The sequence below is a fragment of the Grampus griseus genome (genome assembly GCF_964374135.1).
Source record: "Grampus griseus genome assembly, chromosome: 14".
NCBI lineage: Eukaryota > Metazoa > Chordata > Mammalia > Artiodactyla > Delphinidae > Grampus > Grampus griseus.
Window position 1 is genome coordinate 88,422,462 of NC_139008.1, and position 25,861 is coordinate 88,448,322.

Here is a 25,861-nt window from a genome sequence, read left to right on the forward strand (position 1 = left end):
CTAGCCCTCAGGTGTTCCCCCTAAATAATGGACCCGTGAGATAAGCTTTGAGAGCCTGAAGGACTGTAGCAAGTGGTGGGGCTGGCATTGGAGGGCAGCCATGGCACCTGCTTCCCTGAAGTCTCAGTTTCCTCTCAAGGTGAGGATAAAGGCATCCACCTGGCCCAACTGAAGGGTCTGCAAAGCACAGGGCCGGACTGCAGCCACTGTCCATATTTGACAGTATTCTTCCTCATATTTTCTCCAAACAGGTTGGCTTGTTTGTTTATAGACATATTTGTAATAATGTACTTCTCTCTCTTTTTTTTTTTTAACCGGTATATGCCCCTCTCACCGTTGTGGCCTCTCCCGTTGCGGAGCACAGGCTCCGGACGCGCAGGCTCAGCAGCCATGGCTCACGGGCCCAGCCCCTCCACGGCATGTGGGATCTTCCCGGACCAGGGCACGAACCCGTGTCCCCTGCATCGGCAGGCGGACTCTCAACCACTGCGCCACCAGGGAAGCCCTGTACTTCTAATATATATCGTGCATTTTGCTCATTTTACTTTCAGGAGCTATCACAAAAATTTTCAGTGCTATTAGGTAACCTTCGTATACATCTTATAACTATATTTTTCCATTTGAATGTGCTTATTTGTACAGTTGTGCAGGTTTCCATTTTCACTATTACAAATAACACCATCAAGAGCAGCTTGGTGCATACAACTTTTTCTGTATTGGGGAACATTTTCTTAGAAAGAATATCCCTAAAGTGGAACTAGTAGGTCAAGGAGGGACTCACTAAGGCCTGCTTCATTCATTCTTGCAGTGCCCAACACAGCTTCATTCTGAAATTGGTACCGGGTTCATTTGGTTCTCTCACTCCTGTGATTCTGGCCCGGGATCTTTAATCCTTTTGAATCAACAGACACTAATCTGGCCCTTCTGTTTCTTGGTTTTCAAAGGCCTTTTCGTGCCTGCTTGATGTTGCACAATTTAATGGCCGCCAGGCGACTTCCTGAGCTCTCTGCCACTTACAGGCCCTGAGCCTCGGACAAATTGGGCAGTTCAAGGCCGGCATGATAGCAGAGAGGTGTAAGAGGGCAGAGGTAGACGGGGCTGGAGCTTGTTGGCAAAGAGTTTGGATTTTACTCAACGTGTTTAGGCAGACTTGGATGTCATAAAGTTTCTGTGTTAAGAATATGACTCCGCTGAGTGGAAAATGGCCAGTGGGCAAGCATGGAAGTGGGGAGGCTGGCCAGAAAATCTGTTGGATGGCTTCTAGGATGAAAACTGGCGCATGCCGGTGTACCAGGCACAGAGCAGGCACTCAGTAAATGGTAGAACTGTTTCTGTCATAAGAAGTGATAGGGAAGGGTAACGAGCAGGTCTCCCCTCCCTCAGGGGGTCAGTGAGATGAGCAGTGGTCGTACCTGGACAGGGAGGGAAGTGAGTGGAAGTTGGTTCAACTGCCCTTTCAAGACATTGTTTGTAGGTGGTTCTGGGAGGGCCCGGACAATGGCGGCGGCACTTCGGTGATTGGGCAGGAAGGCAGGAAGTCGCATCTCTGCGCTGCACGGATGAGCAAACGTCAGTCCCAAACAGTGGCTCAGGGGCCGCCGGCCTCCTGGTCATCTCCCACCAGCTCCCTCTCCCGTTCTTTGACGAGAACAATTATGCGTTCTCAATCTTACGTAAAGCGCGGGGCAAACTCAGCTGCAAGACAAGTCCCCGCACCTCTTCAGGGCGGCTGGCCGCAGCACCTGCCGGCCCACCGGAGAGCACCTGACGCTCTGAGGAACAGGCCCCGCCCCCGCGCTCGGCCCCGCCCCTGCGGGGCGGTGGACGCTTCCGACTCCGCGGTGCGAGCTCCGCCCACAGCTCCCGGGGCCCCGCCCGTGGGCTGTCACTCGGGGCTCCGCCCCACTAGTGGGCGGAGCCTTCGCCCAGCCCTTTGGGCGCACGCTCGGCCTGCCCCTCCCGCGGCTCCGACCCGCCGGCGCCCACGTCCTCCCGGGAGCGCGCGCGCCGGTGCGGGTGCGTGCGTGAGCGTGCGTGAGCGTGCGCGCCCCCGCCGCCTCTGCCGGTGCTGCTCCCGCGCCCTCTGCCACTGCCCCCATCGCCGTCTCCGCTGCCGCCGCCGCCGCCGCCGAGTCCCGAGGCGCAGCCCCGGCTGAGGAGCGCGTCGGCCGGCTGCCCAGCAGCGCCGCGCAGGGAGGAGCGGAGCCGGCGGGCGGGCGGGCAGGCGGACAGGTGAGCTCGCGGCGGGCCGGTGGCCTCGCGTCAGGCCGGGCGGGCGGGCGGGGGTTCGGGGTGACGAGAGCGGAATGAGGAGGCGGGGGCGGGGCGCGAGATGAGGGTGACGGGGGGTGGGGTGAGGGGGTGCAGGGTGGCACGGCGCGGGGTGGCGGGGCCGCGCGCCAGGAGGCGGAAATGGCGACGACCCTCCCTCCCCCTTCCTTCCCCCCTCGGGACCGGGGGCGGCGGCGCGGCCGGAGGAGCGGCGGGAAGGCCCAGGCCGTGCGCCGCGGTCGGGCCACCGGGCCCGCGCTTGGGGGCGGCCAGAGACCCGACGTGCGGCAGCCAGGGCCCCCACCCCCCACCCCAGCGCAGCTCGCGCTCGGGGGCCGGGGTCTGCGCGGGGCGCCCCCGCCCCGGGGAGGGTCTTTGCGGTCCTGAGGGCCGAAAAGAGGGGCGCCGCCGGTCCAGCAGCCACGTAACCTGTGCCTGGGTCATTACGCTTATAGCTCGCGGAATTTAGCTTTGTTCCTTGACGCGCTGTAGATTAATCTCGCGGGTGAAAATCATCTGGTTTGTAAGAAAAAAATGTTTTCTCTGCTCGCGAGGACATCTGAAGCAGTGCCTTGTGTTGTAGTCTTACCGAGAGAGGGTTAGGAACTCATTCCCGTGGGTTCGAACTTGTTTGTGTTGAGCGGCTGGATCAGGGACTCGCTTTTTCATGTGCCTAAGAGACGAGTTCTCAAAATTCGCTCTGTTTTGCTATGCAGGAAAAGAAGCAAAAGTTTCTGTTTTGGTTTTCAGGTTTAGGTGTGATAGGGGTCATAGACTGAGAGGTGCTGTCCTGGACACCTTTGTCCTTACTAGTTGTCTGTTTAAAAACTACCTTGCTGACATCGACAGTTATACTGCCCCGTCTTAAATCTGGTTGCCTGAAGGCAGAACTCTAGTCAAAGCTTCTGAGATTTTGTGTTCGTTTATTTGCTTCTCTCTTGTTAAACGTGGTGCTGAGTTTCAGGATCGAGGTGCCTGTCAGACTTTGAGAGATGAAATTGTGAGGCAGGACTTACGGGCTTTCAGAAACTTCCTGAGAGCGTGCAGCTCTCCTTCCACCTGTGTCAGGGTTGCGGGACTTGGGGCATCTCTGATGGCACGTGGCCAAGCCAGGGGCTGAGTGGCAGGTGCTTCCAGCAGCACGGGGCTCTGAGAGGCACACGTGTTGCAGGACCCCCATGCCTGGCCCCCTTGGCCCTGGTGAAGTCAGAGCAGCCAGGGGTTGTCCCGGTGAGCAGACACTAGAGAGGCACGTGGAGGAGACAAGGCCTTGCTGGGGGATCTCAGCTACGGAACCAGTGTGGCCTCGGATGGGGACCCTTGCGGGGCAGGGATGCCTGTCAGGCCACCCCCATCCTCTGTGACCAGTCTCCCTATCCCTGGCTCCCTGACTCACTCTGCGGGCCCCTCGCCACAGTGGCCTCTTTGCCAGGCTCTTAACAGACTCCTGTGCTCCGTCCCTGGCTCTACCCAGATCACTGGCGCCCTCACCCTTAGGCTCCGGGAGGGCAGGACTTCCCTTACTGCTTTACCTGGAATTTCAGCTCGCCACTTCCTGTTTCCTGTCTCCCTTTCCTGCTTAGTTTTCCCACAGCACTTCATTCTTCTAATGTCCTGTTTAATATATTTATTATACTTAATGTTTTACTGTGAGGTGAAGTCCACAGGGAGGCTGTTTTGTGCAAAGAACGGTGGCTGGCACGTACTGCGTGTCCAGGAAATACTGTTGGAATGAATGGAAGTGATGATTGTAGTAGCAGCTCTGCAATACAGTGACCGTGTCACTGGAAAGTCATTGTGGCTGAGTACTGAGTACTGTGGCTGGGTTCTGAGGGAGGTGTGTGGCAAGTCACCTCCCCTTTGGGGAAAGGACAGCCAGTTAAGAGGAAGATCAGAAAGGTACTAGGATCTCCCTGTAAATCTTTTTGCAACTTTTAGTATATAGTTAGTGCAAAATAAAAAGTTTTTTGTCAGATCTACCACTGGTAATAATGCTTTTAGAAATTTTGTCTTTGATTAACCCCCCAGAAAGTAAAACCCACATGCTAGTCCCAAATACTCAGTGACATTTGTTATGTTTTGTTTATAAATTTATTTATTTGTTTGTTTGTTGCATCGGGTCTCAGTTGCGGCATGCAGGCTCTTCGTTGCGGTGTTCCGTCTTCTCTCTAGTTGTGGCGCGCAGGCTCCAGAGCGCGTGGGCTCTATAGTTGCGGCACACGCGGTCTCTGGTTGTGGCACGCAGGCTTAGTTGCCCCGCGGCACGTGGGATCTTAGTTCCCTGACCAGGGATCGAACCGGCGTCCCCTGCATTGCAAGACCGATTCTTAACCACTGGACCACCTGGGAAGTCCCGACATTTGTCGATTAAATGGGTGAGGTGGAGTAATCTGTTGGAACCACGTGAAAGTGAGCTGTTCTGAGGCCTGCTCTGAATCCTGATGTGTGACTGAAGGACTCAAGTCATTTCCAGAACCTTCACTCAGAGTGAATTTATGTTCTTGGTTTTTCATTGTATTAACGTGGTGCTGGGACTGAACAGATACTGCATGTTTCTTGGCCCTTTGTGTTCTTGAGTCCCCCTCACTCGTGGAGGAAGGATGGCTCTGTGCTCAGTGCTGAGCTACCCTGGAGACGTGTGCTTTTTGCTCAGTATCAGACCTGGAACTTGAGGCCAGGCCTCTGCACTGGTTCCTGTGCTGACCGACCTGACACCACCAGGCAGAATCCCTAGTAGGCTGCTGCTGACCGTGCATCTCAGAGCCCAGGTGTGACGTGCTTGCCTTGGTCCTGGGCTGGAGAAGATGCTCAGTAGGTGTGGGATGAATGACTAAAATTGAGGCTGGGAGGCTGGAGTAAGGAGACGAGGTGGAATTTTATTTAAGGTGGGACTTTGCTTTTAAAGTCAGGAAATAAAATGAGCATGATTTTTTAAAAACATTTTTATTGGGGTATAATTGATTTACAAATGATTCTTTTTCTTTTTTTTTGACCACACTGCACAGCATGTGGGATCTTAGCTCCCCAACTAGGGATTGAACCCTGGGCTCCCTGCAGTGGAGGCCTAGAGTCTTACCCACTGGACCGCCAGGGAAGCCCCAAAATGGCATGATAGACACAGATATAATCACCCTTGAAAAATTCCTTTACTCTTTTATAAAGTACTTTGTACCAGGTTTGGAGCATACAGTGCTGTAGGCAAACCATATATCTCAGCCAGAGGGCAGCCAGTTTTCCAGTAAGGAAACAGACCCTGTGTCTTCAGGGGACAGGTGTGGAAGGTGACGGCCTCCTCTTGCCCAGGAGGTGGACAGGAGACTGTTGGCTCTTGACGGTGCTCCCCATGCAGTAGTTAAAACTGCAGTGCTCCCCAAATGGGGCTTGTTTTTATGTTCTTATTGGACGGTCAGATCAGAGCATTCTTCAGCTGCAGACTCATCTCCTGCTCTGTCACAGTCCTTCCCTGTCTGTGTGTCAGCAGAATCTGTACTAGACTTTCCTTCCTGAGAGAGGACGAGACTCGGGCTCACATGATGGGGCCCCACTAAGATGAGGGTCATGGTACCTGCCCTTACTGCCTGTTGGGGGAGTACAGGAGATGGTAAGTGGGAAGGTATGTCATCAACTGCTTCCTAAGTTTAAGTGACAAAGATGCTGAAAAATGACAGTAGTCATATTTTATGAAAATGCTATCCCTCATTTAAGAGAAGGAACTGTTGGGACTTCCCTGGTGCCCCAGTGGTTAAAACTCCAAGCTTCCAGTGCAGGGGGCGTGGGTTTGATCCCTGGTCGGGGGATCTAAGATCCCACATGCCGCGCGGTGCAGCCAAAAAAAAAAAAAAAAAAAAAAAGAGAGAGAGAACTGTTAATGCTTTTACTGTGCTGATAGCAAGGCCAGTGCTCAGGTAGTGACATCCCCTGAAGAGGATTAACAGCAGCCTGTTATTGGTCACTCGAAATTCAACCCAGAGGATTTAAGGATTAGATCACCAAACAATTCTTACTTTTGATTTTGTCTTTCGTTGTCTTTGCATTAATTTTGTTAGAGGCCGTTGTATGGGTGAAATGGTATGTTCTCTTGGTTATTAGTACTTGCAGACATTTAATAGGTTTTGGTCTTTAGCAGGTAAGAGTTGTTTTAAATTCTAAGAGTTTTGCAAACATATTGGTAGCTCACATTGAAATTGCAGAAAAGAAGTACAGAATCTCATTCTCCAAAGAGAGAGTGTGTAGTGAGACCATGCATTCAGTGGGTGTCACTGAAAATGCCTTCGTAAGTGGTTTGCTTTTCAAGGGTTGTCCATATACATCGAAGGTCCACTTCCCTCCAAAATCATACTCCATTGTAGGTGTATCTACAGCACTGGTTTTTAGAACTTAGTTCTGTGGCAGAAACCGTAGTCCTTTTTTCCTGACATTAAACCCGACTAATATTTTCAAATTTTGTGATACATTGTGAGTGATCAGTGAATATTTCTAGAATGTATGAGTGTAAATGAACCTCGTTCATCATCATGAGTTACTTATAATTTAATATATATTTTTTTATTTTTGGCTGTATTGGGTCTTCATTGCTGTGCGCAGGCTTTCTCTGGTTGCAGTGAGCTGAGGCTACTCTTCTTTGCAGTGCGTGGGCTTCTCATTGTCATGGCTTCTCTCGTTGCAGAGCACGGGCTCTAGGCGCATGGGCTTCAGTAGTTGTGAGCGCAGGCTCAGTAGTTGTGGCGCACAGGCTTAGTTGCTCCACGGCATGTGGGATCTTCCCGGGCCAGGGATCGAGCCTGTGTCCCCTGCATTGGCAGGCGGATTCTTAACCACTGCACCACCAGGGAAGCTCCGAATTACTTATAATTTTATTGTGCTTTTAATTTCTCTGCACTGAACATGTAACACCAGAAAACATGGCGGTGTACACGGTGAAATGTGCAGTCATTTGGCGTCTCCATTGCTGTGTTCTGAGGAATTCTGTGCCAGCTGGTTATAAAGTTGCAAGCCTGGAAGTCAGAGGATTGGAATGCTGACTTGCTACCCTGCCGGCTGAGCCCCGCCCTGGCTATCTCTGGGATGGCCAGCCCCTTTCTTAGAGAGCTCTCTCTGCCCTTCATCTCTGTTCTTTTCACTGGGTGGAGTGAAATGTGTTATAGTGAAGCCATCAGAACTGAGTTATCCTGTACTGTCTGGCCCCGTGGTGCTTCAGAGGTAATGAATTCGGGCGCTGGGGGTCCAAGACCATAGGCTCCGCGTCACAGCCCCGACTGAGCTGGACCGGGCTCTGCAGAGGGAGCATGTGCCACTGCCTGGCTTTTAGTTTTTTCCTTCTGTTATTGGAAGGGATTAGCACAGCAGATGTTTGGTTTGTAGTTAGGTGGTCTCAGTGAATCTTCCTTGACTGAAAAGGAGTGTCTTTAATTGTGAGAGGGTTTCTCTAAGATAAATAATGAAAAATTCTAGGTCAGAGAATACAGACTTTATTATTTTTGCCATATATTGCTAAATTTATATTTCCTCCGGCAGTGTGTGTCTTTTCTTCTTCACCTACACAGGATTTTAACACTTTATATTTTGCTGCTAATTTAGCTACTGCTGTAGGGTTTGATAATAAAATGTGAGATTTTTTTCAGCCAGTTGCAATAAATTTTGCTGTGTCCTTTAAAGTAAGAATTTTAAGTAAGTTAAGAAATAAAGAGTGATAATTTAGTGATAAATAGGCTTTTTAAGATGCGTGAGACCAGGCCACATCTGGTTTTTTGGTTTTTTTTTAATTGTAAAAGAAGTTGTATTCTGGGTAACAATTTTTACTGGACTGTATTTACCTGATACTTTGAATCATGAGGCTCATCACAAGTAAAGCTGAAATATTTTAACGCAATTTAATGGCCCAGTTTCATTTTGAGATGAAACTAGAACGTCTACAATTTAAGGATTGTCTATGAAGTATTTCTTAACTTGTCGAAGCATAGTTGTCTGTTGGAAACAGTTTGTTTTCTTCTAAAATTCGCTTAGAGGATGCCTCCCCTCCCGCTGCGGCAAACCCTCTGAAGCAGTCTGCTTGCGAGCAGGCCAGGGTTGCTGAATACGCATCCGCCGTAATCCCCAGGACAGCCGTGCACGGTAGCTGTTACCCAATCGTGTGGATGAGGAAGGTGCGATTCACATATTTTCTCTGGTATGAAAGTGTGGTATTGAAGAATAAGCACAAGTAATGCTGTCACACACCTTAAAATGACAACACGGAATTTACCTCTTAAAATGCTGTTTCTGTTGGTGACGTTTTCTCTTGCATCATCCTGCCTGGTTGGGTGACCCTAACTGACTGTTACCAACAGCATCCTTCTCCCTGGTGTGTAGTATCCACGTGACTCCCACACTTGTTTCACCTGCCCCTGTCCTTTCTTTTATAAAAATTGATTCGTGACAAGGGTAACTGTAACCCATCATCTGAGGGGGCTGTCCTGGTGGCCGAGTAGGCCAGCCTGTCCAGCCAGCTCCTAACACCATCTCATCCTCACTCAGGCTGGTGGACTGCAGTGCACGTAGGCGTTAGGGGCACTCTTGGACCTGCTCTCCTCTGGGGGAGCTGTGCAAACCTTCATAAGTGTCTGTGATCTACCTCTTACTTGTGGCATTCCTTAAACTGCTCACAGAGTCGCAGTGTCGTGAGGCAGACCTGTCACTTCATCAGACCCCCCTGCTGCTCCCTGGAGTGGGCAGGGGTCTTTGTCCTTTCCTCACCCCAGAATGACCATCCAGCTTACGAACAGCTCGCCTCTTTGGTCACAGGGGCAGAGCGTGTTTCAGTGAGTAGCAGCTCGGTACAGCCTTACCTGATTAGATGCCTGCCCTGTAAAGCCTTGAAGACAGGACTTTTCCTATATTTTTAAAAGGCAAACGACAATAAGGCAAATCAGTGAAGTACGGATTTTACATCTAAAATGTATGCAACAATAATTAATATTAGTGTTCAAGCTGAGAGTCAAATAAAGTATAACCTACATAACTTTTATTCACCATTATAAACTTTGTATGTGTATATATTTTAGTTTAAAAACACAGTAAAGGGTTAATACAGTACCTTATTTAGATAAGGCTTGTAGGTTAGTACAAGAAAATAAGTTATTTGTGCTCAGGACAGGGAAAAATTACTCCGCTTTGTGACATGGTTACCGAGAATCTGTCGAATTGTACAGCATTTGGAGTCAGGTGTGAACCTGAATCCCAGTCCTGCTGATCCCTGGCACAGAGGCCTCCAGATGACCCCGTTTCTGGGCCTTAGTCTTCTCATCTGTAAGTTGGAGGCAGTAACAGTAACGGCTCGTGTAAATCTTGTACCCGGCACTGTTCTCTACATTTCACACGACTCGATCACGGACACACTGTGCCAGGCTGTCTGCAGCCCCACTGGACGAAGAGGAGATGAAGCTGTTGAGTAACTGCCCAGGTCACTGAGCCCATGTGTCGCAGAGCCAGGCTCCAGCCCAGCCAGGTAGCCCAAGAGCTACACTCTCATCACCCACTGGACTGGGCACCTGCCCCACAGGCTTCTTGGTCCGGAGCATGTGTGCCCCTAAGTGCCTGCACATGGTAAGCACTCCCTAGGTTGTAGGTACCATGTTGGTAAAATTACAGCAGTAATCGTAAGTTCTGTCACCAGTACAACTGTGATAGCATGTGCAATGCGTGTGTCTTGACACGCTTCTGACATCAGGCGTCTCTCTACACTTGGCTCGTCCTGGGGTAATTCGTGCAGCTCATACTTGATTTAGTACTAGAATGGTTGGTTTTGGTCATCGTTGCAGGGTCCATTACTTCATCAGAGGCAGTCAGTCCAGCAGTGGGAACCCTGGCGGCCCCCTCCCCAGGGCTTTCACATGGGGCAGCCCTGGCTGGGGCGTCCCAGTGCAGCGCGGTTTCCAGTGGATGCGTTTCGGGACACATTCCTGCTGGAGACACAGAAGACGTCGTGGCTGCATCTGCTGCGTTTGATGAACTTCGACCCGCTATGTGTATCTTAGGCTTCTGCTCATTCTGGAGTTGGAGCGTCCAGTCCCCTCCCTGGGGGCGGAGCTGCCCCCAAGCTGGTGGGTCGTTGGGTTGTCAGTGTCACACACTGCACTGCTCTGAGCCTGTGGGCTCTCCCGGGAGCGTTAAGTAGGTCTCTTAGCCTATGTGCTTCTGTGTGACCGTGACTTTGTTCACAGGTATTTTCATGTGATATTCAAAGTTGAGGATTTGAATGTCGTGATGGTCTCTAGATAGTAAGAAATCCTTCCTGGTAAACATTCACGAGAGTGGACTTGCACCTGGTTGCCAGTCAGCGTTACGCCCTTTCTGTCACGATACAGATACCTCCGGTTCTCCAGTCTATCTGCTGATCCGCAGGCCTGGTCCGCGGAGGGCCAGGGGCGGCAGGTGGCTGCCTGGGTTGAAGGGTGCCTGTGACTTCAGTACCTGAGGTTGTAGGGGTTGTGAGGTTAGAACACCAACACCCAGAAAGCTCCCGTGCTCATTACTTTTATAAGAAATACTTTTGCCTTCCACTGTCTAGTTTCATATTTAGCTTTGAGAAGATGTTAAGGTTTTCTGGAAATGTTTGGCCATAGCACTGGTCTTCCTAGAATCTCTTTCTGCAGCCTTGTGCATAGGTGAGTACCTGTTGGCCCCAGTGCTGTGATGATGGAAATGTCACCTGTGTCTGTCGGTCATGTTCTGGTGTCAGGGTTCCAGCTTGTTTTAGGCGCGCTTTACACAGAGGCAGCGTCGCCCTGTTGTTTGCACCTCAGGGATGCTGGGCAGGCAGGACCAGGAGGGCCGGCTCGGAAGTGGGGCTCTCCCGTCCACATTGGGCCACAGGCAGCCTCCGCTCTGAGTCACAGGCTTTTGAGAATGTTCAGTGTTTTTTTTGACTCTCCTTGTATTCAGACACATAGTTAGAGTTGTTTTGCTCAACTTCTGACCTTTTCCTTTTGACTGACTGTATGTAAGCATTAGTTTATGAAAGAAAATCCTTATTTGGTTTCTGGACGTAAGTCACTACTGATAAAATTAATTCCATAGACCGTACTGAATGCTCGGCCGTTACTGGGGCAGTCGCTCAGTTTATACCTCAGAAGGACTTAGGGTGCGGCCATGCTGGGGCCTTTCAGCTGCCCCGGGGGTGTCTGCTGAGCCCTTGCTGGTCAGCCTTGTGCTCCCTCTGTGAGGGCCGAGGGTTCAGTGTCTTTAGTACTGGAATACATGCTCTTTTTGTGACCAAGCATTGTGCTTATTGTTAGGTGAAAGTGCTACTTAGTTACTGTGCTTTGGTAGGCTGGCCCGTCTGCCTGGGGTTTAGACCCATTCTCTCTGGTGCTTTGATGATTGGCGGGGAGCCCTTCTTAAACACGGATCCGTTTGACTCTAATGCTCTCTCTTTGTCTTAAGGCTTGGCATCACTGTTGCTTTTTATTTTTCTTAGAATTAAGGAAGAAAGATGGCATCTTTAGGGGTTCCTCTATTTTCCTGAAGAATTTAGGAATTCTTTACGTTTGGAATTCATTTTAAGTCAGGAGTAAAGGGAACGGACGACTGTGAGACTCAGCATCGTCCCTTTTACCCCTTCCATGTTTGTTGACTCTTGCTTATAATTCTTCAGATATGTCTGTGGAGGCCATTGGTGGCCGTTTCCTTCTACTCTGCAGTGTATTAATCTTTTCCTTCTGGAACAGATAATGAGTTCGGAGTCATGCATTCAAACCACTGGTTTTCCACCGTGTTCTGAGTGTGTCCCCAGCACCGGTAGGAGTTGGCCCTCCTGAGGGGGTGAAGTGCTCCAGACCCAGCTGGTTCTTTTTTTTTCCCCCCCTAATATTTATTTATTTATTTATTTATTTGGCTGGTCTGGGTCTTAGTTGCAGCATGCATGCGGGATCTAGTTCCCTTACCAGGGGTTGAACCTGGGTCCCCTGCATTGGGAGCGCAGAGTCTTAGCCACTGGACCACCAGGGAAGCCCCCACACCCCCAGCTGTTTCTTGAATGTCCTTTTTCCAAGGTTCATCATGGATTTTAAATGACGCTTCCTTCAAAGGAGAGAGGTCAGCTGTCTTTGGAACACCAGTTGTACTTTGTCTTTAGTATCTTTATTTTCAGTGAAGTTTTTCTTCTGTGGGGCCAGGCCCCAAGTGTGGGAGGCTATGCAGCCGTGCCCGCACCGGGCTGCACCCCATCCCCTCCCCGAGGTGCTGGCTCACGGTCACTGAATCGCACCTCATGGCTGTGTCCCGACCCATCACCTGGCGGATCCCCTGTTCCTTCTGTCCTGACCCGACGTAGCAGCGTCTCTGTCCTCCTGTCCCAGCGTAGCTGCGCTTACCCCTTGTCCCCTGTGTGACAGGACTTGGTCCTGCGCCATCAGCAGCATGCGTTGTCCTCTCGCTAACTGCAGGGGGTCGGCCTTTCTTCCTTTCTTCCCTTCTCCTCCTCTGACTTTCATTTGTCCTTTTACTTTTACACTGTCAAGAGAAATTTACATTGTGTTTTGTAAACATAAAGGTGCTTGTCTGTAAGTTTATTGCTGAAAATCCATAAATTGTTTACGTTATTCCCACTTGTGGAAACCACGTTCGTTACAGAGCCTGGACCCTGCTCTGATGACGTTTTCTTCCTAGAGTAGTGCCTCTCTCTCCCCAGGTTCCTAACAGCCTTTTTCTTACATTATTAGCCTTTTTCTTAACTTCTGTATTTTCAGACTACCCATGATACGGTGTATTATCGTTGTGGCCTGGAACTTTCTTTACTCCGGGCACTCTGTCCTCCTACCCCTGGCAACACAGCGGCTTTCAAGGCTGCCTGTCCAGCCACGTTCCTGCGATGACCAGCAGCGGGCAGGGAGGCTGGAGCACCTCCATGGCAGCCCTGGAAACCTCTGCATCTCGGAGGGGCATCCCCAGAGACAGTGAGAGGCCCTGGTGTGGCCTTCCCACCACGGCCTGTCCCCAGGGGACACAGGGGGCAAACCTGTCTGCACACCAGGAGGTGTGGCTCATGGGATTACCCGCTCATCGCTTTTATTTTATTTATTTTTTTATGTTTTAGTTTTATGGTCCCGAGGCGTGTGGGATCTTAGCTCCCCGACTAGGGATCGAACCCACACCCTCTGCATTGGAAGGCGAAGTCTTAACCACTGGACCGCCAGGGGAGTCTCTGTTCATTGCTTTTAAACCCACCTTGTCTTTGTAATGGATGCTTGTATTAAAATATGATTGTTTTAAGTATTATTTAATGATGTGTGTAGAAGTAACAGAATTTGTAGCTTTTGTAAAAATTTTTGAGACTGCCTCAGGTAATTTTGGAGGTTTTTGAATAAAGTACTCTCAGAATGGAACCAGATAGAGAGTCCTCACCACCACCCATAATCCTCCCCTGTGGAAGTTAGAGTGCACCTGCAGGTCCCAGGGGAAGACTGGACATGCTGTGGGGGCGTCTGGGACTTCGGGGCTGGCATTGCTCAGACGAGTGATGCTGGTCTGTGTCTCATGCTGGGCCCAGGTTAACCCCAGATGGAGCGGATGACCTGTGGGTGACAAAACTTGAGAATAAAGTGTAGGAGAATTCGCTTTGGATTTTGGGATGGAGAAGGATTTATTGAACAAAAAAGAGAAAAAATACGTTCACACAGATTTGATATATTCAGTTACATTAAATTGTGAGAGGGAATTCCCTGGCAGTCCAGTGGTTAGGACTCCGCGCTTCCACTGCAGGGGGCACGGGTTCAATCCCTGGTCAGGGAACTAAGATCCCGCATGCTGTGCAGTGTGGCCAAAAAAAAAGAAAAAGTGAGAGATCTGTTGCATGATAATGTGCAAATAGGTAACACTACCCAAGTGTACACGTAGGAGTGGTTAAGGTGGTCAGTCCTATAGTTTTTACCACAATAGAAAAATGTATGAACTTGTGTTCATGATAAGTAAAAAGAGATGGGTGGGAAATCGGGAAGCCTGGGGGCGCCCATCATTGTGGGGTGTGGTCATCTGGGTAGCGGTTGGCCTGCCCCTTCTCTGGGACCCTAAAGTTCCACTTGTAGGTACACACCCTACAACAGTTCTTCCTAATCTGTTTGTGGTGAAGGATCAGATTTTATTTGTTTTCATTTCCATTGTGTCACAGGCTGATACTTTTGTAAACTACAATGAAAATGACTAGCTAGAAGAATAAGTTGCAAACAAAACAAAAAAATGCAAGCCCAGATTTTTTTCTTTTTACGTTTTTAAAATAAACATACAGTAAAATTGACCTTTTTTTTTGATGTATGGTTCTCTTGAGTTTTAATACATAGAGATTTGTGTAACCATCACCCTGCTCAGGCTGTGGAACACGCTCATCCGTACCCACCCCCCACGCCCACAGCATCCACTGTTCTGCTCTCTGTAGGTATAGCTGTCTTTTCAAGAATGTCACGTACATGGAATCATAGAGCTTCTAGCCTCTGCGGCCAGCCTCTCTCACTCAGCCCAGTGTTACTGAGAATCTCCACGTTGTGTGATGGACGCTTCGTTCCTTTCTGCTGCCGAGTGGTGCTCCATTGTGTTCACCTTCCAATTTGTTATCCTTTCACAGGGACATATGTGTTGTTTCTGGGTTTAGCGATTATAAATATTCATGTACAGGTTTTCCATGTGAACATTAATTCCCGTTCCTCTTGAATAAATGCTCAGGAGCGGGATGGCTGGGTCACGTGAAAGCCTGTCTTTAACTTTATAGGAAACTTCCAGCTCTCTTCCAGAGTGGCTGCCCCGTTTGGTGTGCCACCAGCAGTGTACGGGTCTAGCCACTGGGTGTTGTCTGGTTATTTTTTAAGCCATTCTGATACATATGTAGTGGTATCTCATTGTAGTTTGAAGTTGCATTTCCCAAATGGGTAGAGATGTTGAGTATCTTCTCCTGTGCTTATTTGCTATTGCTTTGACAGTTGGGTAAGTTTTGCTGTCAACTTCTGCCCTTAGCACTAACCTGAGCTGGCAGGGCATCACCCCGTGCCCGGCACTGCCCTAGAGAAACTGTAGGTGGGAATTGCTCAGAAGGTTCAGAGGACCCCAGTAATAGCAAAACCTGGGAATGAGCAGGCATCTTCCAGTAGAATGGATTGACAAGTTGTGGCCTGGCCCCAAAGTGGAATTTGTCCAGTACTAGGAATGAGTGAATTATAGATATATCCAGCAATTTGGGAGAATCTTAGAAATATATTGAGTTTCAAAAACAAGTCACGGGCCAAAAAAAACAAGTCCCAGAAGGCTGCATACACAGTGTTAAGACCATTTGTTTTTTAAACAAGGTCTTATTTATTTATTTACTTGTGGATGCATTGGGTCTTCATTGCTGCACATGGGCTTTCTCTAATCGTGGCAAGGGGGGCTACTCTTTGTTGCGGTGCGCGGGCTTCTCATTGCTGTGGCTTCTCTTGTTGCAGAGCACAGGCTCTAGGCGCACGGGCTTCAGTAGTTGTGGCTCGCGGGCTCTAGAGCGCAGGCTCAGTAGTTATGGCACATGGGCTTAGTTGCTCCGTGGCATGTGGGATCTTCCCGGACTAGGGCTCAAACCCGTGCATTGGCAGGCGGAGTCTTCCCCCCCCCCCGCCCCCGTACGCGGGCCTCTCACTGCTGTGGCCCCTCCCGTCGCGAAGCACAGGCTCTGGACGTGCAGGCTCAGCGGCCACGGCTCACGGGCCCAGCCGCTCCGCGGCATGTGGGATCTTCCCAGACCGGGGCACGAACCCGTGTCCCCTGAATCGGCAGGCAGACTCTCAACCACTGTGCCACCAGGGAAGCCCAACAGGTGGATTCTTAACCACTGTGCCACCAGGGAAGCCCAAGACCATTTTCTTAAGCTGAAAAAATTAAAACTAAATAGTGTTTAGGGAGAAACATATGAGGTAAATTTCTTTAAGCAAGGGATTGTAATAAACATTGCTTCAGGGTAATGTATATGGGGAGAATGCAGGAAGTTTCAAAATTATTGGTAATTTTCTAGTTTTTAAATTGAAGGATGGGATCATGGTGTTTATTTTATCATGATGCATCATGACTTATATGTGCCATATCTTCCTTTCTGTGTATCAAATATTATATAAAATATTTAAAACAGAACCAAGGGACTTCGCTGGTGGCTCAGTGGATAAGACTCTGCACTCCCAGTGCAGGGGGCCCAGGTTCGCTCCCTGGTCAGGGAACTAGACCCCACATGCATGCTGCAACTAAGAGTTTTCATGCCACAACTGAGGAGCTCACGTGCTGCAACTAAGGAGCCCGCCTGCTGCAACTAAGACCCGGCGCAACCAAGAAAGGAAGGGAGGGAGGGAGGGGGATTAAAACAAAAACAAAAACAAAAACAGAACCAAATAGCCTTCCTTTTTTTTTTTTTTTTTTTAATTTTATTTATTTATCTATTTATGGCTGTGTTGGGTCTTGGTTGCTGTGCGAGGGCTTTCTCCAGCTGTGGTAAGCAGGGGCCACTCTTCATCGCGGTGCGCGGGCCTCTCACTATCGCGGCCTCTCTTGTTGCGGAGCACAGGCTCCAGACGCGCAGGCTCAGTAATTGTGGCTTACGGGCCTAGTTGCTCCGCGGCATGTGGGATCTTCCCAGACCAGGGCTCGAACCTGTGTCCCCTGCATTGGCGGGCAGACTCTCAACCACTGCGCCACCAGGGAAGCCCTAGCCTTCCTTTTAAGACGTTTTCAAATCTGTTCTTCCAAAGTTGGCATATGATTTTTCCAAAGTTGGCATATGATTTTTTTCTGCAATGGTAGGTTGAATTCAACAGCAGCTCTTCATAAACATTCAGTGCGTGCTGATTTTACACACGGAGATACAAGAGTCAGAATACACATCTCTTTCCCCTGCAGATGTTTAAGTCTTCTAAGGAGCATAGACGTGCCCTGTGAGCACAGGGATTTTTGTCCATTTTGTTTACTTTGTTCACTGCTAAATCCCCAGCTTTGAGAGCAGAGTGTGGCACATGGCAGGTGCTTCCTAAACATTTGTTGAACAAATAAACAACACACAGACATATGCTCAAGGCTCAGGATGGCTGCATAGAATGTGATGGGTTCTGCTGTACATCCGTGGATCCCCACCAGGGATCTCGCTTCACAGTCGGAGGTCTCAGTAGGGGTTCCACGTAGGAGTGGGCAGGACGTTGAGGAGACCCCAGGTGCTCAGGGTTGGCAGCACTGCCTCTGCCTAAGAGCGAGCTGTCAGGCCGTGAGGCCCAGTGGGCGCAGTGGCAGGAAGAGGCTGGTGTCAGACAGGGTCTGTGTCCAATAGGACCTTGTAGGGCAGGCCCGGGAGCTGGGATTTGATGCTGCAGCCAGTGGGCTGTTGGGGAAGGACCTGAGTGGGGTGGTGACAGGAGTAGAGCCGTGCTTTACAGACTTGTCCTGGCGGCAGTGAGGGAGGACAGACTGCGTATGCTCCAGAAAAGCCTCCCCCTTTACCGGACCCCTGCCTCTTGGGGTTGGCGAGCTTTGACTGGTTTGAAGCCCATTTTTCCCTGCTCGTGTGTGGCTTGGCTGCCCCGCAGTGTGGAGGAGCCCCAGTACTCTTCCTAGCAGCACCAGGACACACTGCAGATTTGCAGAATGTGCCCATTGTTTGTTTTTAAAGGTATGTGTTACTAAAAATGACGCAGCCTGAAGGTCAGGACCTAACCCTCCTGGGGCCAAGGCTGGGAGCATAGCTGGGATGGCAGTTCCTGAGTTAATAGCAGGTGTAGCTCAGGAGATGTGGCTGCTCCCCAGGTGCTGACGTGGGCCTCGGGGATGCCTTTGAAATTTAATCGAAACGGGTTTAGGAAAAACCAAAATGCTGAGGTGCTACCTCAAATAGCAGACGTGACATTTCCTGGTGGTCCAGTGGTTAGGACTTGGCGCACTCACTGCTGTGGCCCGGGTTCAATCCCTGATCGTGGAACTTAGATCCTGCAAGCCACACAGCGCAGCCAAAGAAATAGAAAACAAAACAAATAACAGGTGCTGGACTCCTGGACTCCTCAGGCAAAGACAAGTCACCACCTCAGCACAGCTGGCCTGTTCCTGGACCTTGAGGCTGGCGGCAGAGGACACCTGGTTTCCCCCGTGACACTCTAGTGGAGCCTCCTCACGGCGTTGAGCTTGGAGCTGTGTGCCTGTGGTGCCAGGTATTGGGGAGATGGGGGAAATCGAGGGAAGCAGAAGACAGGTCACAAGACAATGGGAGAAACCAACTCTGGGGAGGGGAGAGCGCTGACCAGGTGCAAAGGGGATGGTCTTCAGTTTGTCACTTGTGGGACATTATTTTTAGGATGATTTTTTTTCCCGCTTTGGAAAAATGTTTATTTCTTTTAAATCATTAAAGTATACCCGATCACTATAGAAAATTAAGAGGGATAAACAACAAGGTCCTACTGTATAGCACAGGGAACTATATTTGATATCCTGTGATAAACCATAATGGAACAGAATATGAAAAAGAATGTATATATATGTATAACTGAATCACATTGCTGTACAGCAGGAATTAGCACATTGTAAATCAACTATACTTCAATGAAATAAATTTTAAAAAATAAAATTAGAATAAACCTCAAAAAAAGAAAATTAAGAAAATAAAATATTAAGACTTTTGAAAAAAGTTGATTTTAATGATTTAAAACCCCCACAAAACCCGATTCTTTCTCTCTCCCCTTCACTGTCTTCCACAACCTTTCTGCTTGACAGGAGCCTCGTAGATGCATTTCCCAATATCACACGTGCTAAGAATGAAGTCAGATCTGTCCGTTTGCAGTTCAGGTCACTCTCTTAGTTACAAGACCGTGTCCCAACTGAGCATGAAACTTAAAAGTGCGTATTTCCTGGCAGTGGGTAGTTTCTAACTAGAATGTTAACTTTTGAAACGTGTGTGAAAATGATGTAGAAATTTACATGTAATAATTTTTATGCTTGGACAGCATTTATTTCATTTTCTGACTCAAAATTATAAAATAGCAGTTTGAATCATGTTCATAGCAGCTGTTTTATTCTTAAAGGGCCAGATGTAAGTATTTTCGGCTACCTGGTGACACAGTCTCTGCTGAGAGCAGCCACAGAATGACAGACAAACGGATGTCTTTCTGTGTCTCCATGAAAGTTGTAAAAACAGGCAGCCTGCCATCACAGAGTAGAGAATTTTATGTTTCATTTGGTTCTCTCGTAGTATCTAATTCATGTTGAGAACAGATCACATTAATTACAACGGCTGCTCTGTTTCCTGCAGGTAAACTTGACATACAGTGAAAGGCACAGATCTTAACTGGATTTCAGTGAGCTTTGGTGTGTACACTTGTGAGACCACTCTTGCATTTAAATTAAGAATATTCCTGTCTCCTAGGAGGTCCCCTTACCTCCCTGAAACAGTCGCTTTTCTGGTTTATATCACGACCTTGTTTTTCCTGTTCCTAATATTTGTATAAATGGAGTCATTTTGTGTTTCTTAGCTTGTTTGCGTAACACATTGTGTTTGAGATTGATTGATTTCATTGCTTTGTCAGTATGTTATCCTTCTTTTATTGGTAAGTAGTGTTCTGTATAGAATAGACCAGAAATTGTCAGTCCTTCTGTTGATGACCCTGTGTGGTGTTTGCTTTTCTTAGAGCTCTGTGCTGCCTACTTCACATAAGGTGTCCATTTCTCCCCCACCCCTGCTTCGCTGTGCGAAGCTGTCCTGTTTGTCTTACTTGCAGCACAAACCGCACAAGCCCAGGTTGATCAGTTCCTGCTTCCAGGAGTCTTGTGTATTTTTTAAAAAGAAAGAGGAAACGATCATCTGTTACCTCTGTGCTCCCCACTTCCAGTGGCCTTCATTCCTTCTAAAGACGCTGGTTTCTATCTGGTGTCATTTCCCCTCGGTCCAGGTGACTCTCATTGGTGTTTCGTGAATTTTAGGTTTTTGTGATGGGTTCTCTTAGTCTCTGTCGGAAAATGTCTTCATTTCAGCCTTTGTTTCTGAGGGGTGTTTTTTCTGGAAATAGAATTCTGGTTTGACAGGTATTTTATCTGAGCGCTTTCAAGTTGGGCACCACTACCCTCTGGGTGCTGTGATTTCTAACGAGGAGGATATGGCTCACACTCTCGCTCCTCCGCAACGCGTCCATTTTCTCTTGATCTCTGGTTTTCAGCAGTGTGACTGCTGGGCCTGGGCGTGATTCTGTCCATATTCATTCTGTCTTCTGCAGCCAGGTGATCTGCAGTGGGCCTCTGCTGCTCCCATCACGGTGTTCTAGGGGAGCTATGCTCACCCTGATTTAGGGTGTCTTCCCGCCCCAACACTCCCCGGCATCAGGGGTGGTGTCTCCTGCCCAGCACCCGGCGTGTGTGTAAATGCTTTTGAACCTGTGATCCTGGGGAAGGGTAAACGCCCTTCGAGACAGACGTGTGTCCTGTGAACAGAGTCATCGTCGTTGGAGCCCCAGCAAAGCACATTGAAAGTCGTCTTTATTGCTTGGGTGTAGGGTTGCACTGTCGCTGTGCCGGAATCCCGTACCCGCCAGCGGTGACAGGAGGGAGGTGTCTTCCTCGGGGAAAGTTTGTATCTGATGCAGTCAGCGGGCTCTCCTCATCTCAGTGGAGAAACTCACAAAGTAAGGGATCTCGTTTCTCTGTTCTTTGGTATGAAGATATTATCAGGGTCATTGTTCCGTATTACATGGGAACCTAAGATTCCAGTTGGAAAAACCCTCGGAAGCCAGAGCTAGTGGTGCTTAAACCATGATCTAAAGTAAGAAGAGTGACTGACGGGGACGACAGTGAGTACACTTGGATGGTTTATGTCAAAAATGCTATCGCCTCGTTCACAGCTTTTCCAGCAGCTTTTCGGGGTGGGCGCTGTTGCTGCTGTCTGGCCTAATTGCTTCACAATTAGGCCAGACAGAACAAATTTCTTTGGATTTTGCCATCTTGATTGGAAATGCATATTCACAACATTTCTTGCCCACGTCTTCGTTTTGTATTTGTGCAAAGTTAACTTTGAGGACCGAAAAAGAGTCACAGTAACTAAGCCGACACTTGCCCACAGCACACAAATGTAAGTGCCTGTTCACAACACCCAGCTTCCCTAAAATAATTCACAAGAGAGCCATTACTTGACCCCTGGGTCAAGGGTTGTGCCTGCTTCCGTAATTAAGTCAGGTTTATGGGTGCACAGTTGTGCCCATTCTTTTAGACATTGTGTGCTTCCATGCTTCAAAGGCAGAGCTGAGAACTTGGGACGTGGAGACTGTCTGTATGGCCCACAAGACTGAAATATTACTGTCTTGCCCTTTACCAAAAAGCTTGCACACCAGCTTCTAGAGTAATAATACTTTGACGAATAGCACCAAAGTAAGCCTTGGTGTTAAAGCCTGTGCTGACTTCTACTGCCCCCAGCTTGCTCTTTCCTGGTGTTTGACTTCTTGGCTTAGACATAATTAACTTAGGCTTGAGTTGTCCAGACCCATCGCTGTGCTGTCAGTGATTTCATTAAAATATAACGAAGTTTATTTAGTCTCTCGCTCTTACTGTTTGTGATGTCAGAAAACTCTAATGATTGAAAATTGGGTTGGAGGGAGGCCACATGAGGATGTTTGCTGGTTCTTAGGAGAATTTGGAGTTGACTAGACCCTGGTTGGCTGGATCCTCCGTTAAGGTCCCTTTGATTGGCTAGTAGCCAAAACAGATCCCCAAATGGACAGCTTGCTCTTGAACTCTGATGAGAAGGGATTCTGTGGGGACTGTTGGAGACTTGCCGGCTGTGAGAGGGAAGTTAGTGCACGGGAATGTGGGCCAGACTCCTGGGGCTAAAGGACCTTGTCGGCCAGGAAGGCTGGGTTCTCAGTACCCGCGACAGTCCGACATGCTAAAGTCGTGTGTCCTGGAAGTGACTTGTGACAGAGCCTCTAGGAGGGCAGACATGCATCTGGAAGCACAAGAACGACAACTTTGTAGTTTTTATTAAAAAAGATACATACATAGATTTATAAAAAGTTCATGCAGTGCAGAAAAGGCTACAGAAGAAAATGATTTTAAAAATCAAGCAATAGTATGGGAATAGGTAAAGAAATGGTAGACAACAAAGAATAAGTCTTTTTTTTTGGCGGTGTGCGGGCCTCTCACTGTTGTGGCCTCTCCCGTTGCGGAGCACAGGCTCTGGACGTGCAGGCTCAGCAGCCATGGCTCACAGGCCCAGCCGCTCCGCGGCATGTGGGATCTTCCTGGACCGGGGCACGAACCCGTGTCCCCTGCATCAGCAGGCGGACTCTCAACCACTGCGCCACCAGGGAAGCCCAGAATAAGTCTTTTAACCTCTACTCCCTGGTTCTTCCCAGAAACCAGATTACCAGATACTTACCTTCCGAAGATACTCACATCGTCTTTTATTTTTATTACTTTTTAAAATTTATTTATTTATATTTTATTTTTGGCTGCATTGGGTCTTTGTTTCTGCGTGCAGGCTTTCTCTAGTTGTGGCAAGCAGGGCTTCTCTTGTGGAGCACGGGCTCTAGGCATGCGGGCTTCAGTAGTTGTGGCATGCGGGCTCAGTCGTTGTGGCGCACAGGCTTAGTTGCTCCGCGGCACGTGGGATCTTCCCAGACCAGGGCTCGAACCCGTGTCCCCTGCATTGGCAGGCAGATTCTTAACCACTGTGCCACCAGGGAAGTCCCCACATCGTCTTTTAAATAGAAGCGTTCCAGTTTCCCTCGAATTTGGCAAACAGAAGATCACGGTGATACTAATAAAACTGCTGCTCTCTCACCACGGCAGACCCGCCCCCTTAACCAGGGGCGCCCGTGTGCCAGGGGCCGCTGGGGCCGAGGGGCTGCACACACTTGGCCCACCCGTGTGCTGACCCGCCGTGGGGGCCAGGAGGTTTGCGGTGGGCTTGTTGCTGGAGCTCCTGCCGCCCCTCAGTCGGGATCTTGCATTTCTGTGGGTTTGTCGCCTGCCTGCAGACCTGTTGCCCCGGCTTCCATTGTTGATGACTTTCCTCTGGTTCACATCTTCACTGGCTGGATTTTATCACCAAGTTGTTTTTTCTGGAAGCTCTTGGTTCCATACGTTCTTGAATCCACATGAGCATTAACCTGTTCCTCTGTGTGGGGAGAACTTGCCTGATGGTGTCAGTGTCCAGGCAGAATGTCCCGCGTTGCTCCACCACATTCTGGCACCGAGTGTCACAGGGTCGCGCCACACCTGGTGGGGGAGGGAAAGCTGCCGGGCACTAAGGACTGGGTATGCAGAACCTGCTTTTTAATCCCCGGGATTGGGGCATGCGTGTATCGTTGAACAGGTGTCAGCCTTTCAAGTTTGGTCATAGTTGCTGGCAGTTCACTGAAACTAAGAAAATTCATTCTGGGGCTTCCCTGGTGGCGCAGTGGTTGAGAATCCGCCTGCCAATGCAGGGGACATGGGTTCGAGCCCCGGTCCGGGAAGATCCCACATGCCACGGAGCACTAAGCCCGTGCACCACAACTACTGAGCCCGTGCTCTAGAGCCTGTGCTCTGCGACAAGAGAAGCCACCTCAACGAGAAGCCCGCGCACTGCAACAAAGAGCAGCCCCCGCTCGTCACAACTAGAGAAAGCCCGCATAGCAACGAAGACCCAACGCAGCCAAAAATAAATAAATATTTTAAAATATAACAAAATATACAAAGCATTCTTAAAACTCAGCAGTAGAAAACAACAACAAAAAACAGAAAAGAAAATTAATTCTAAGGTTTTGAAAGTCAGTGATCTGTCTGTACCTGTGAACAAGCAGGTGATGAACCACAGTGACTAGCTTACCTAGTAACTAAGCCAGGTGTGTGCTGATTTTTCTTAGGGTGGTTCTGTCCTAGACTAGGAAATGTTGCCCCTTGTTGCAAGAACGTCTGCGATCTCTGGTGTAAGCGGTGCTGGAGAATCATGACTTAAATGCTAAAGTTCCACAGGGAATTCTTTTTAGTCAAATTAAGTAGCTGACTGCCTCTAGACGTCTCAGGTAATCATATAGTTCTATAAGAAGATACAAAAGTAGTTATTGATATTTTCCTGTGGATGGGCTCTAAAGCGCTATTTAGTAGGCACTGAGTAACTGAGAATACAAAATGATTTGTCAGAGTTGTATTTTCCATAACAGTACCTAAGGACCAAAAAAATTACTTAGCCAAGTAGTAATTAAACTTGACGAAGTCATGGTACTTCCGTTGTGGAGTAAATGGACGAAATTCCTAGCAATGGAGACTTGACGAGAATATGTTCCATCATCAACATCACTGAGGGTCCCTGGGCTCTGTGCAGCCCTGCCATGGGGCGGGGGTCGGGGGGGTCCTTGTGTCCATCCAGGTGAGGAGGGAGGCTCCAAGCACGGCAGCGACTTGGCCACGCCAAGCAGCTGGAAGCTGTCGGAACTGGGCTTGAGAGTCCTCACACCCTGATTCCAAAGCCCACCATCTCTGGGATTGAAGGGAGGCGTGTTTCATTTCCTGCCCTCAGCTCTACACCACCGTCTCTTATGCTTCGTGCCGAGGTGGCTGACCTGGTGTCCCTCAGCCAGGAGGCCGCACCCGTCGGTTTGGGTTCAGGTCCTGACTTCACCTCTCTGTGTATGTGTCTCTCTGTCTGTGACATAACTGTTGGAGTGCCTGTGTCGTGAGGCTACAGGGGGCCAGGGGAGCCCAGCCCCTGCGGAACCCAGTCTGGAGGGAGTTCATGTGTGTGTCCTGTGTTGTGATCAGAAGTGACCATGCCACCTGCAGGAGGGGGCACGCCTGGGCCACTCCCCCGCAGGCCGGGACACCACCACTCCTCTTGTCACATCTTTTCCTGTTTCTTGATTTCTTTCCACATTTTGTTGAAATACTCCTCAGATCATTGTTTCATTGAAGATGCGCGAGCAGTACTTTTCCCAGACTCTTGCGTTTATACGTTCTTCTGACTTTACACTTTGTTGATAGTGGAATCCTAAGGTGAAGCTCCTTTCTTCTTAGAATTCGAAACGTGTTTTGTTTGGGGAAGTTCTTAGCGCCCAGGATGTAGAAGTATGGCCTTGGTGCTCTACCTGGTGGGGCCTCAGTTTGCACACTTGTGTTTTCTTTCAGCTCTAGTTTTGTTTTCAGTTGACTATTTTTTCTCAGTTGCCTGTATTCTTTGCCTTTCAAATTCCTGCCTGGCAGATTCTCTCATTTTCCGTTCTCTCTGTGCTGGTTCTGTTCAGACGCTTCCTAAACTGTGCCTTCTCTGTGCTCTGGCCTTCAGCCGTTTCAGGCATGCCGTTGTACCCGTCTTCCTCGTTGACAACTTCACTGCTCAGATAGTGATTTCCAGAGACTGTCTTATCCTTCTGTGCCCCTTTTTCTTCACAGCTTAGTGTAATCTCAGTCTCTGAGGACAGCAGAACTATTGTTTAAGGCAGTTTTAGGTTTACACAGAAATTGAGGAGAATGTACAGAGAGTTCCCTTGTACTCCCTGCCCGCCCCAGTCTTACAGTCTATTAGCATTGGTGTGGTACATTGTTTTGAGTGATGCTCCAGCATTGATACAGAGTAACTCAGGTCTGTAGTTTACATCAGGGCTCACTCTTGGTGTTGCAC

At 49.1% G+C, this 25,861-nt stretch overlaps 1 protein-coding gene across 2 annotated transcripts in view; it reads left to right on the plus strand.

Annotated features, from left to right (window-relative positions):
* The first annotated feature begins 2,087 nt into the window (after positions 1–2,087).
* Positions 2,088–25,861, plus strand: part of DNAJC5 (DnaJ heat shock protein family (Hsp40) member C5) — a 31,192-nt gene continuing 7,418 nt past the window's right edge. For both annotated transcript variants that reach the window (XR_014297681.1, XM_082670042.1), the window contains exon 1: positions 2,088–2,232. The gene's annotated coding sequence lies outside the window, so the exon portion shown is untranslated. The remainder of the gene's footprint in view (positions 2,233–25,861) is intronic.